Here is a 13,646-nt window from a genome sequence, read left to right on the forward strand (position 1 = left end):
TTATCCTTGGCATTTGCCCTTTGTGGATACATGTCCTTTTCCAAGGAGTTCTAAATGTTGTGATACCAGGGGTTCTTGTCGTGAAATTCATTTATTGCAGCTATTGTCTCGTCAAACAGGCACATATTTCTATTCAATGATGGTTGGACGCATCTTAACCATGAGCGGTATGTCTACTATGGAAGATAGAGTTGCCATCGTATCAGCAAACCGATTGTTCTCTCTTAGCAGATATGTAAATGTCAGTTTTTCAAATCTTGAAATCAGAATGTCTAGGGTCTGATGATAAACCTTCATTTTTTCTTCTTTGACCTTCCAATCTCCATTAACTTGAGAAATAACTAGGTTCGAGTCTCCGACGATGTCCAACCTTATTGCCCCTAGTTCTAGGGAAGCTTCCAATCCAGTAATACACACTTCGTATTCTGTTTCATTATTGGATACTTTGAATCGGAGTTTGAAAGCTAGGGGTATATAGGAATCATTGGGTGCTATGAGCAACACGCCTATCCCATAACCATATTGGTTAGTTGCTCCGTCAAAGTACATTGTCCACGTATCTTCCTCTACCTGCAGAATCTCCTCAACTGGGAACAGATACTCTACTGCTTCATCTTCTTTCATTAGGTGGTTTGCCAGAAATTCCACTACTGCTCTCCCTTTGACTGACTTGCGAGTGATGTACTTGAGGTCAAACTCAGAGAGAAAAAGTAACCCAAGAGCTAGCCTACCCTTAAGCACTGGTTTCTCAAAGAGATATTTGATAGGATCTAATCTCAAAACTAGAATTACGGAGTGAGCTAATAGGTAGTGTCTTAACTTCCTAGTGGCCCAAACCAAAGCTAAGCAAGCTTTCTCCAGAGGAGTGTAGCGGGTCTCATAATCCAACATCTTTTTGCTCAGGTAGTAAATGGTTTTCTCCACCTTAGCCTCTAATTCTTACGCTAGCACACACCCCATGGTTGACTGTGTCACCGATAGATACATGATAAATGGCTTCCCCGATTCTGGTGGTGACAATACAAGCGGATTTTGAAGATACTACTAGACCTGTTCGAAGGTGAACTGACATCAGTCATCCCATCAGAACTTCTTTCCCTTTTTCAGGAAACCAAATAGTGGTTCACAAGTTAAGGTTTATTTGGAGATAAACCGTCTTATAAATTATACTTTGCCCAGAAAGTCGCACACCTCCTTTTCAGTCATTGGTGGTAGCATTTCTAAGATGGCCTTGATCTTGGATGGATCTAGTTCAATTCCCATCTATGTATCAAAAAAACCCAACATTTTCCCTGTAGTCACCCTAAAAGTGCATTTTTGTGGGTTCAACCTCAATCTATACTCCTTGATCCGTTCAAAGAATTTTTCCAGCGCAATGTAGTGGGCTTCTTGCTCTTTGGATTTTAGAATCATGTCATCCACATACACCTCGACTTCCTTATGGATCATGTCATGTAGGATTATGGTTGCAACTCTCTGATATGTAGCCCTGGCGTTCTTCAACCCGAATGGTATAACTCTGTAGCAGTAAGTACCCCAAGGTGTAGTGAATGCAATCTTCTCTCTATTCTTAGGCACTATCAAAATCTGGTTATATCCCGAAAATCCATCCATGAATAATAACAAGGCATGGACGGCAGTAAAGTCTATCAATTCGTCGATGTGCTGCAGTGGAAAGTTGTCCTTCGAACTAGCCTTATTCAGATCCCTAAAGTTAACGCAAACCCTGATTCTACCATCCTTTTTCGAAACCGAAACAATGTTGGCCAACCAAGTCGGATATTTAGATACCATTAAGAATCCCACATCGATTTGCTTGGTGACTTCCTCTTTAATTTTCAATGCCCAATCTGGACGAATCCTGCGGAGTTTCAACTTGACTGGTCGGGCCATGGGGTCAAGAGGGATCTGGTGCTATATAATCTCATAATCGATTCCAGGCATGTCTTCGTAGGACCATGCGAAAACATCTTTGAAATCTTTTAATAAAGAGATTAAATGCTCACGTTCCTTCGAAGATGACGTGGACCTGATCTGGACTAAGTAGGGATCCTTCTTAGTACCCACGTTAATTGCAATGATATCATCTATGCAGGGCTTATCACGTATTTCCTCCTCTTGGTCAATCAAGTTTTTTAAAGCCTGAGGAATTTCTTCCTCTTTGTCTTCATTAAAATTCTAAAAATCTTGCTCAATGTAATAAATTAATGGCACAGAGAAGTAAACGAAATTTGTAGCATTTTCATTTAGAAGTTCTGGCACCTCGGTTACAACAGACTTAAAAGGAAATGCAAAAGAGGACCCAAACAGGACCTTGGCACCCAGGTTACCACCCCCGAAAGTGCCAGACTCAGACTCCTCAGACGGACTCGAATCTGATTCTGACTCAATAGACTCGGTGGAATCAGACTCAAGCTCATCATCTGAATCAGAACTAACAATAAAGCCCTTCTCCAACTACCAAGTAAGGTGTGGTGCCCTCGACACACCCAGAACGCTGCTGGTAGAGTTCACAAGCGGTTCATCTCCTATCATAGAAACAGTAAAGGTATCCTCCAAGTCCTCCGTATTGGTCTTAGGACCTGTCAAAAGATCAGCCAATGTAGCCCTTACTCCAGCATCACTGTTGTCTGAATCGTCCTCTTTGCTCTGGCCAGCTTCGATACTTGAATCATCCCTCTCTTCATCACTGTCTTGGAGCTGGTGGTTAAAGAATATTTCAAAACTCGGGAAATTCTTTTTTGTTAAGAAATCCACCAAAGGCTCAGCAAAGCTATAGAAAGGGAAATCCTCTCCTTCTCTGACAAAGCGCCCATTTAATGTTCCCTAGATTGGCCTGTTGACCAGTTCGTAATGTTTCCCGGCTCTTTTGGCTTTGGTCCTTTCTCTCATTTCCTTTCCCTTCCTTCTCTAGTCCTCTTTGGTGGGTACATAGCCTAACCCAAAGGCGTGGGGATTATGTGGCACCTCAACTGGCACCGTAACCCCTTTTCTCGTGCTCCTTCCAAGCCCCACTCCTGGAATATGCCACAATTTGTTCATGAAATAAATGGACTGAGCACTGACATACATGCCTTCGTCCTCGGCTAAGATTGTCGGTACCACCTGGGCTTCCACCAGGGTGAATTCCAAAAGAAATACATCCTCATTACCGTGATTGATTTCCAACAAAGGTGTAGTTATCTCTGACAGTGGATGAATAGATGAATTCCCAAAAATAGTTGCCACTCCTCCTTCATGAGGGTACTTCAGCATTTGATATAGGGTGGAGGACACAACCTTCATGTAATGCAACCAGGGCCTCCTTAGAAGTAGGTTGAAGGTAGCTGGCACATCAAGTACATGGAACTCAATCTCATGCTCGGAAGAACCTACTTAGACCTACACTTCACCGTCCCCATAACTTCTCTGCTCGTATTGCCGTATGCCTAGATCACTTGGGTTATGGGGACAAAATCTGTCAGTTTTATGCTTATTACATAGGCAGTACAAGAATGATAGATGTTGACAGCAAAGCTGGTGTCTACTAAAACAACTGGAACCCACTTTCTTCTGCACTCAACAGATATGTACAGTGGCTTGTTGTGAGTCGATCTTTTTGGCGACAGTTCTTTATCGGAGAAGGTCAACATAGGCTTGGTACAACTTGGAAAGATTAGGCCGACGAGTTGTTCTAGCGTAGCATCGATGGATAGCTTGGCCTTATCCATTGCTGACAAAATCGCTTGTCAGTGTACTCATGAAGCCATGAGGAGGCCCTAAATGGAAATGTCAACCTGGATCTTTTTGAGTTGTTTCAAAACCAGCTCCTCTTCCAGCTTCTTCTACTTTTCTTTCTCAACCTCTCGGTCTTTTCCTGAGGGTTCGACTTGATCCAAATGTACAGGTTTGAAATACCGTCCACTCCTGGTGAGGTGGTCTATTTCCTTGAAATACCAAGTACTGTCTGGGATATGATCTCCCCAGTCTTCATCTATATGGGCAAGATGCAAATCACTATCTTCCCATCACTCACCTTCAGCTGTCGACAAACAGTTTTCTGGCTCAACTTGAATCACTTCCACGCGATAGGTATCCCTCTCAGGCCGACAAGATGTTGCGGCCTTCTGGCTATCTTCGATCCTCTCCCGTTCAAACTACCCCAATACAGCTTCCCGTTCAGCGTCTGCAATTTCAATAGCACTCAAATCTCGTATTTGTTTTTCCGTACCACTGCTCTCTAGCACTTTTCCTTTTTCTTTGGCTTCTTCTGCTTTGGCTTCTCCAGCAACCACCGCTACTACGACTTTCTATTCCTCTGATTTGACTCCGATTTGACTCTGATTTCCTCTTTTTTGTCAGATTCATTACTTAGCCATCCCTTATTGTCAATCGACAGGCTTAGATCAAACCAATTGATCTACACATTGCCTTGGTCCTATTCTTCGAAGAATTGGACGTTGTCCAAATCTTTCTTAAGATCCACAAGATCATTCAACCCTTGGCTTGGGCCGTCTTTGCTAACCACATTAATGTTAATTGAGGTCGGAAGTACTACCTCAGGCCTAGTGTGAGTAATGGGAACAATGTAGTGGCTTGGGTCACAATCCCCCTCAGATGATTCCTCGGGAATTCCCAATGACAGACTAGCACCTCCTTTTGAGGTCAAAACCTCATCTTCTTCGGGCATTGTCACCACAGACTTGTGAGGCTCAGGTTATGGGTTAGATATGTTCATCATGCACATGTATGTGCCTTCAGCGATGAACAACACCGACTTTGGTAGGTGGGAGGGGGTGATATAAATGCTCGGGTCGAAGGTGGGTGGTAGTATATGGATGAGGTGGATGTTTCTGGGTGGGGGGACTTGGTTGTGGACAAAGAGTGGGTTGGTGAATACATTTGGCTTTTGGGATGGAGTTATGACTTTGTTGTCAATGAGATCTTGAATCTCATGACATAAGCGGAAGCACTGGTCCGTTTCGTGGCCGTGCTGTTGATGGAAAAAACAGTATTTGGTGAGATCATGCTTGGGTGGAAGAGGGTTTGGAAGTGGTCGAGGTTCTAGGGGTTTCAGATGCCCCTTTTTTATTAACACCTGCATGGCTCAAAATAAAGTCATGTAGAGCTAGTTGGAAGTACTACCCGGAGGTCGGGTAGGGTTGGAAGTTTGTGGGCTCATATTGGCAAAGGGGCTAGCGGTTTTGGTTGTAGTGACAACACTCATCTCTGATGACCTCGCAGCTATGCTACCCCCGACAGTATTGGAACTGCGAAAAAAGGCCTCTTAGCCGGCTCTTTGCTATTTATGATGATCCCCTACTTCATGATGTCTTCAATTTGAAATCCCATTTCATAAGTTCCTTAAAAGGAAATAAGGGGAGAATAATCATTTTCTGGAATAGCTTGCTATGAAGATTTCAGACAACCATCTAGATTTGGTCTTTTTCTGAGGGTCTGGTGGTCATCATCGATGCCTTGGCCATCCACTGAATAACCAACTTAGAGAAGTCCTCTTTCGGCTCCTGACGCATTGCTTCAAGATCACGACACGAGTTGTGACCTCGATCTGCGTATTGTAGGAGTATTAAGCAATGAAAGAATCGGCCAGTTCCTCCTAACTCTATTTCACAGAGTCTTCCAACTTAGCATACCAGATGGCAGCTATACCCGACATGGTTCGGCCGAAGAGCAACAACTTTTGTAGTCTAGTCAAACCCATTGGTCGCAAGATATCAGAAAACAAACGTAGATGTACCATTGGGTCCCCAGCGCCATCAAAGCGGTCAATATGCGGCATTTTGAACCGCTTTGGCAAAATAACTGTAGATTCAGTATAGACATCCTCTATATCTGGAATAGAGTTAACCCCCTGTGCCTTTTTGAACAATTTTTCCAATTTGTTGACTTTGAGCATGGTCGGGTCAACCTCAAATTCAAAAGGGCCTCAGTTTGGTAAACTGGGGATCTAGATGTCTGTACTAGAATTGGATCTGCCTGGACAGGAAAAACCAAAACACCCTCGGCTTGTGGATCCTGAGCAGTAGCAACATTGGCGGTGGTACCAGGTATGGGGATAGTCATATTAGGTGTGTGCGAAGTAGAAGCCGCAGCTGGCTGCTATTGTTGTTGTTGCAACCTAGTTGTGACCTTGGCTTGGTGGGCCATGTCGTACTAGAGTGAGTCGACCAACTGCTGCATACAGATTAGTAAGTCTTCCAAATCTGATGAGGGATTTTGAGCCATTCTAGAAATAAGTGGCTGTGCTTGAGGTGAACTGAGTGTAGGTGAGCTACAGGGTGATTGTTAAAATAACTGAACTAGTGAACTTTGTCTGACCTTTCTTCATCTTACAACTGGTGACAGTGAGGCAAACACTAATTGTCCCCAAACAAGATCTCCAACCTTACAAAGTCTTTCGATACGGGTCTAGAGTACTTGGGGGATATCAGAACTTTCTGAAGCTATGGTTTTAGACTACCTAGTAAAAGAAATAAAGAAAAAGCAACAATCAAAAATCGGACAACACCTCAGCTAAGATTCCATCAGAACAGATATGATCAAAGCTGTAGAACTGTACTCCCCACTGAATTATACCCCACAAATTGATACCAATTGTGCCACTGATATGAAACATTCCTATACAGTTTCACTATAAAGCACATATTGGGTAAAAAGAGCCAAAACACCCCTATAAGGGAGGTATGATTACCCTAACTTAGATTTGACATGATCTAGGGTTTTACTACTTCAAACAAGTAGTTTCACAAAATCCTGCATACGGGTGAGCAATGGCTTTACTATATGCAGCCAAACCGATTAGTGAAAGGAGGATCAAGCGGTACGGCGATAATCCAGATCCGAGGGTAGTGTTTCCAATATGGCAAAGCCTACGACCAGCCAACCTTTTGGCAAGCTTTTTAGACAAGCCTCCGGCAAGCTGTCCAGGAATAGCAGATGAAAAACACAGTGACTTAAGAGCACCAATGCAATACAATGCAAAGAACATATATGTGTAGATAAAATTTCATATCATGAAGTCCAAGTCAAGTTCTCTAATTCCCTAGTAGAGTCGTCAGAAATTGTAGCTGTTTTTTCGTGCTCCTCAGTGGGGTTTAGTCTCCTCGGATACAATAACCCTACAGTTCAGACTCCCGTGGTTCTGAATCTGGTTTCACAAGTGCAATGTGAAACAAAAGACACAAATGAGAGTCCAAATCCGGCAAATTTTAGAAAATCCATTTACAATCAGAAATGTCAAAAATGGACTGCATTACCAGATTTCAGAATCGCCACCTAAATATTTATGGAAAAATTAGGAAACTCGTAACTAGTGCCAAAGGCCATTTGTCTGTCATAAACAAAGTGTCTCGGCACGAGAACTTAGAGGGAAGGTCATGAATTGAGCACCCCACTCACTCGATCAAAGATCAGCCTTTACTAATCATGATGTGATTTTTATGTACATTATATGCTCTTGTTTTGATTATTAATGCTAACTTTACTATGTGAGGCACACAAATATAGACTACGTCACCCACTTTGGAATGTTTTGATTTCATGTTTGTTTACAAAGAGTTTTGAATATGTGCTACTTAAAAAGGCAAGCTCATATATACATTAATCAAAATCATCCCAACTTAAGCGAATTAGCCTTTATCCACCGGCATTCAAAGAAATATTTCAAATAAGCACTTAGCCTCATGGTAATATGCTTGATATGGCAACACAAACACTAATGCAACATGCTAAAGCAAAAAATGATCACCTAGTACTCAACCGAGGCAAGCCAAAGGAAAGGAAATAATTAGAAAGATGCATGCTCTAATATGCAAAGTGACTAATGCAACACATACAAAATGAAACTACAAGGTTCGGTTTATTTTAACATCTCACATAGGTCAACTCAAAGCATGCGGCAATGCACATATTCAAGTAAGTAGGAAATGACAACAATCTGAGAATGATGAACCGAGCCCTCTGCATGCACAAATGGATACGAGGCATGGCAATGATATGAAATGAAAAATATGATGCTACCACGATAAGCATATAAATAAAAGGGAGAAAGAAATAGGGGTTGGAAGACATACAAAATATTACAAGTGTTACAAATTTGCCCTCGCACAAGAGAGTCTGAATGAATGTCCTAATTAACTAATTATTACAAACACCAAATGAATAAACTAAATTAACTAAATTAACTAGCTATTAAAAATTTGAATGAAGCCAACTAATTAATTACACATACTAATATTTAAAGCATTAATTTAAAGGACGAGAACGGGAGGTGAGGAGCCGTATGTACACAACCGAGAATATCTTCCCGAAAACCTTTCTATTTGCTGCCAAAATTTGCTCTATTTGCAGTCAAAAATTTATTTTGTTCTGGCCTCAGGTTCTGCTCTGTTGTGCCACAAAAATGCCACTGCCTATACAAAAATAGGTGGCCAACTGGCCTTGAGAAGTGGTTGGCCGTACAGAATGGTTGCCGACCAGCCACTATTTTCTGGGAATTACCCTACTGAAACAGAGTGTTTCCAGGAGATGTGTATACTCACTACCCTTCCCGATGATGAAAATGATCAAGGGAGGAGTAGATTCGGTTCACAAATCATCAATTTTCGCAAGTTGTTGTGTGATGATCTTAGAACCGATAAGACAAAAGCTCAATAAAAGGAAATGAAAGATCAACAACACCTCCTTTCTATCATGGAGTTACGTCAAGGGAAAGGGTGGACATTGCTTCTTGAATCATTGAACATCATTAAAGGGTATGCAATGAGTCATGATGCAATAAGTTCAATATAAAGTCCGATTGAACCCAACTCAATTTTATTACCTTTTTACCTTTTTTTACTCCAATTTTATTAGCCTCTTTTTACAATACCTTTCCAATTCTTATCTTTTCTTCCTTTTTTTTGTCCAAAAGTGATAATTATGTCCACTAAGTCCAAAAAGCGATAAAGAGTATCAAGCATTGACTTAACCCGAGAAATAAGCTTTTCAAGCCCTTTTCTATGGAGGAAATTATAAAGGAGGAATCAAACTCATTTACGAGCGATAATGAATTCGGAATCAAACCCGAAATGGGAGATAATGACCCTAAAGCCAAACCCGATGACAAGCTATAATGAAACCTTCCTTTATGATTTTCAAGGGTCTAAACTAGAAAGTTAGTCCCTTAGAAGTAAATGCACCGGTGATAAGGAGAAATATCAAACAAGAGGTTGTGCTTAGCATAGGAGAGATGTAATGCCTTGGTAATGAACCTCCGAAGAGATTACACCATTAAGCATGGAAGGTCTTTTTCTTATGCCTTGAGCAACAATCATTTATTTGATAGAACTCTTAATCAAAGAAATAAAGAAAGAAGGGAGATTGCAGAGTTGCTTATGCAAAGGTGATTATTGCAAGTGTGAATATTTACATGAAAACTATGTAAAGAAAGCTATCAACTCAAATAGATTGGTGGCTATGGCCTAAACACCCAAATCCATGAGGACTTATAGCAACACAAGCATAGTATTCAAAGCATAAACTAAAAAAACACACTAAATAACACAAAACAGTGCTGAAAATCATTTTGAAAATGGTAGAAAACTTCATCAAAAATTAAAGGAAAGAAGCCTAGTAAGCAAGCCAAAGAAGGGTGGCTAGCCCTTCCTCTTTTGTGACTTAAAATCACATTTTTAAGCTTAAAAACGCTCTGAAAAACAGTGTGAAAAAACAAAGAAAATAGATAGAAAAAGATGGTACAAAAGCTCAAAGATTGCCCTTTCAAGAGAGGATGCTCTTCTAGTTCACAAACCACAAGTTGAACACTCTCAAGAGCTAAAATTTGAGTTCAAGAATCTCAGCAAGAGGCCTCAAGTTTAGGCTTAGGAAGTGTGTGTATGTATAGTGTATGTATATTGCAAGAGAGAGAGGTAGTGTGTTGAGCAAGCTATAGGCACTTGGAGATTTTTTCTAACCCCAAACCATGAGAAGAGGTCATGTATTTATAGAAAAACAAGTCCTCACATCGGAAATATCTATAATGAGACAGCTGGTGCAAAACATGCACATGGGGACAACTGGTAGCCAAAAATATCTATTTGTCAGGAAACATAGCCAGCCGGCCAACCAAAAATGGCCTGCCAGCCACTTGTTGGCTAGCAGGTCTCTAAGTGGTCAAGCTAGAAAAAATAGGTTCTGGTTCAAAATGGGTAGAAGGTTTAGGTTTTCAAGCTTGAAAACTGAAGCCTTTTGCTGAAGAAATTGAACGATTTGTACAGCGTATCAATTCATCATCATTTGTTCAAAGTGAAGCACTCAAGTCTTAAGGGCAGTCAAAAATGGGGTGTCTACATTCACCCTATGTGGAAAACAACTTTCAGGTGCTGATGATATGCCTTCACCAAGGACGTAGCCTAGGAGAACCTTGGAGCCGAGGGCTTCTTTTGTTTTTTCTATGTAAATATTTGTTGTACAAGCCTTGGGCTTTATATGTATAGGGTTCAACTCACTTTGTTGTTTTCAAGCATCAACTTGGAAAGATATAGCCATTAAGATATTGACTTCATTGTACTTTGTTTTGTTCCAATTCACTCACACATATCATATGCTATAGATTTAGGATTTAGGATTTAGGATTTATGAATGTATACATGCATATGTGATCTTTTGTACGGTAAAGGATATCAATGGAAGGTTAATATTACGTAAGTTTATGTTTTTCCTTTGAATATCATGAGGTGGGTTGTTATTATTTTAGGGCGTTATAAAGAAGATGAACAATGGATCACTAATATCACAAATCACTATCAAGGCAAATAAGAAAAATCAGAAAAAGATATTACGAGTTTAGATAGTATTACAAAAATGGTAGAAATTTTTTTAGTAATAACCCACTAAAATTATGGGAAAAAGACAAGCCTTGGGTAAAAATTTTGCTTGAGGATCCAAACTATATAGTCAATGTAAAACCCATTAGACATAGTCTTGAAATGATTAACAAATTCAAAAGATAAATTCCTAACTTATTAGAATAAGGGTTAATATAACCGAGCAAAAGCCCTCATTCTTGTCCTACATTTATGGTAATGAATCATGCAGAAAAATTAAGAGGAAAAATCCGTATGGTAATCAATTATAGAGTTCAAAACAAAAAAAAATACCATAAAAGATGGTTATAAATTTCCTAACAAAGACATTTTAAGCAACAAAATTCAATTAGCCAATTTCTTTTTTTAATTTGATTTAAAAAGTGGTTATGGGCAAATTTGAATGGAATAAAATTACATTCCTCTAATTGCTTTTAGTGCTCCGCAAGGACATTATGAGTGATTGGTTTTATCATTTGGCTTAAAACAAGCTCTACCTCTATTCCAAAGAAGAATGGATAATATTTTTCAAAAACATGGAGAATATTGTATGGTATATGTAGATGATATTTTAGTTTTCTCTAAAACTAGAGAGGAATATCGAAATCATCTAAAAATAATAGCTCAAGAATTCATGGATCATGGATTAGGTCTATCTAAAAAGAAAATTGAATGGGAAAAGAATTACATAAATTTTTGGGACTTGTAATTGATGACAACAAAAATGTTGTGCTTCAAGATCATATCTCTAAAAAAAGTCACAGAGTTTCTTGAAGCGATAGGAGATGTCAAACAACTTCAACGATTTTTGGAAATAATTAACTATGCCAAAAAGTTTATTCGAAACTTATCTGAATTAGTAAACCCATTAAGCAAAAAGCTTAGAAAGTGAAATTGGAGTTAGAATCAAGAAGCTACCAAAAACATTTCTAATATCAAGAACATAGTAAAAAAATCTTCCTAAACTAAGTCTACCTAATCAAGGAGATAAATTAATCTTAGAAGTAGATGCCTTTGAGAATAATTGGGAAACAATATTAAAATCAATATCTCCTAATAAATCTGAGGAACAGATATGTAGATATTAGAGTGATAGTTTCAAAGAAGCTGAAACAAGATACCACATAAATGAAAAATAATTTCTTGCTATAAAAAATAGTATAAAATCTTTTTATATTTTCTTAGTTTCTAAACATTTCATTGTCAGAACAGATAATAAGTGTTTTAAAGCTTTTTTTGAAAAAAAGATTAAGAGATGTAAGTCAAAGTAGACTACACAGATAGCAGTAGTGGTTTCATTATTTTAGTTTTGATGTTGAATATATTTCTTTGGAGAAAAATTTCATTGCATATTTTCTAACTCGGGAATTAAGTTTTATGAGTTTTATGGTGCAGAAAATCAGTACTTCAGCTAACAAAAGGAAGAAAACCATGTTATTTGCTGAAACCGCAACAAACTAGGTCATAAAGCTAAAAATTGTTAGTAGAATGATTCAAAAAATTCTTCAGCTAACAAAAGGCGCATGGCTGAAACTGTGATAGCAGAGAGAGAGAGAGAGAGAGAGAGAGAGAGAAAGAAAAACTAAAATATTCAAAGGGATTCTTAAAAAGAGATTCATCAAAGGAGCATAAGAGTGAGTTAACCTCCGAACTCGAAGGCATAGATATAGTAGAACTCTCTGCTATAATCGAAAAACTGTTTTATAATCTTAGACTTGCACCAGAAAGTAGCAAACTTTTCAAAAAATTGTGGTCTACTTTACACAACAATAAATGAAAATATGTGTGTAGATTTATCAGTGCTCTTCCTGATTATGTTGAGTTTCTAGAAAAGGAGCTTAACATCATCTGCAATGATGAAAAAATGATGGAAGAAATAGAAAAAAGAATTTCTGTTTTAAAAGAAATAGAAACTTTTTTTTTCCCAAAAGAGTTGGCTGAAAAAATTAAATAAATTGCCAAAAAAACATGATGAACACAAAGAAAGACTTCGTATGCCATCCTTAGCAAAATCCTTAAACTGGAATTATGGTTGGCCAAGTCTTAAGTTATCCGTGGATAAAATTACATGCACTAAATTGAACTTGGAATTGTTGATTTTGTGAAAATTGATAGAGAAGATTTTCAGCTTTAAATGAACTTCTATCAATAGTTAAATATGCTATTATAATTATGGGAGCAAACCTGGTGCTTATTACGGCATAAACGTGTCTACTTTGGCTAAAAGAACTGAAACTCAGTTTTATCAACCATATCAAATCTAGGTTTTTGTACGCAGTAACTTGTCAAAATCCTTTCTACCATGATAAAAAAGAAAGATCATGGAAGTGATATGATCCTATCATCGACAAAATTGATAGGCTCTTGTTTTTCCATAACACATTGGAATAATCAGTAATCTAGTGTGATGGGAAGAGATTTGTGGCGCTAAGAAGCGACAAAGTCTTCATTGCACCCTCCAAGCTAGGAGAAGACAAAGCAAAGGAAATACTCAAGATGCTCCAAGAAGAGATAATTGAAGTACAAGACATCTTGCAGCTATTTGGAAACCCTACAAAATCCAAAGAAGAGCCCAAATTCATTATGAATCAATGCAAGATGTGGATCTTTGCATTTCTAAAAATAAGGCAGAAGTTTATATGACAAATTAAGCCAAAAAATGCAGGAATCTCTCAGCAAGTCACATGAAAGACAAAGTGAAGAAAGACTCACATGACAGAAGAAGCCAAGACAGAAGAAGTCAAAAGAGAGCTCACATGATAGATACATCTAAGGAGACACAACAAAGTGGATAACATTGTG

Source organism: Camellia sinensis, chromosome 9 (assembly GCF_055761805.1).
Source record: "Camellia sinensis isolate YWXY chromosome 9, ASM5576180v1, whole genome shotgun sequence".
Taxonomy (NCBI): Eukaryota; Viridiplantae; Streptophyta; class Magnoliopsida; order Ericales; family Theaceae; genus Camellia; species Camellia sinensis.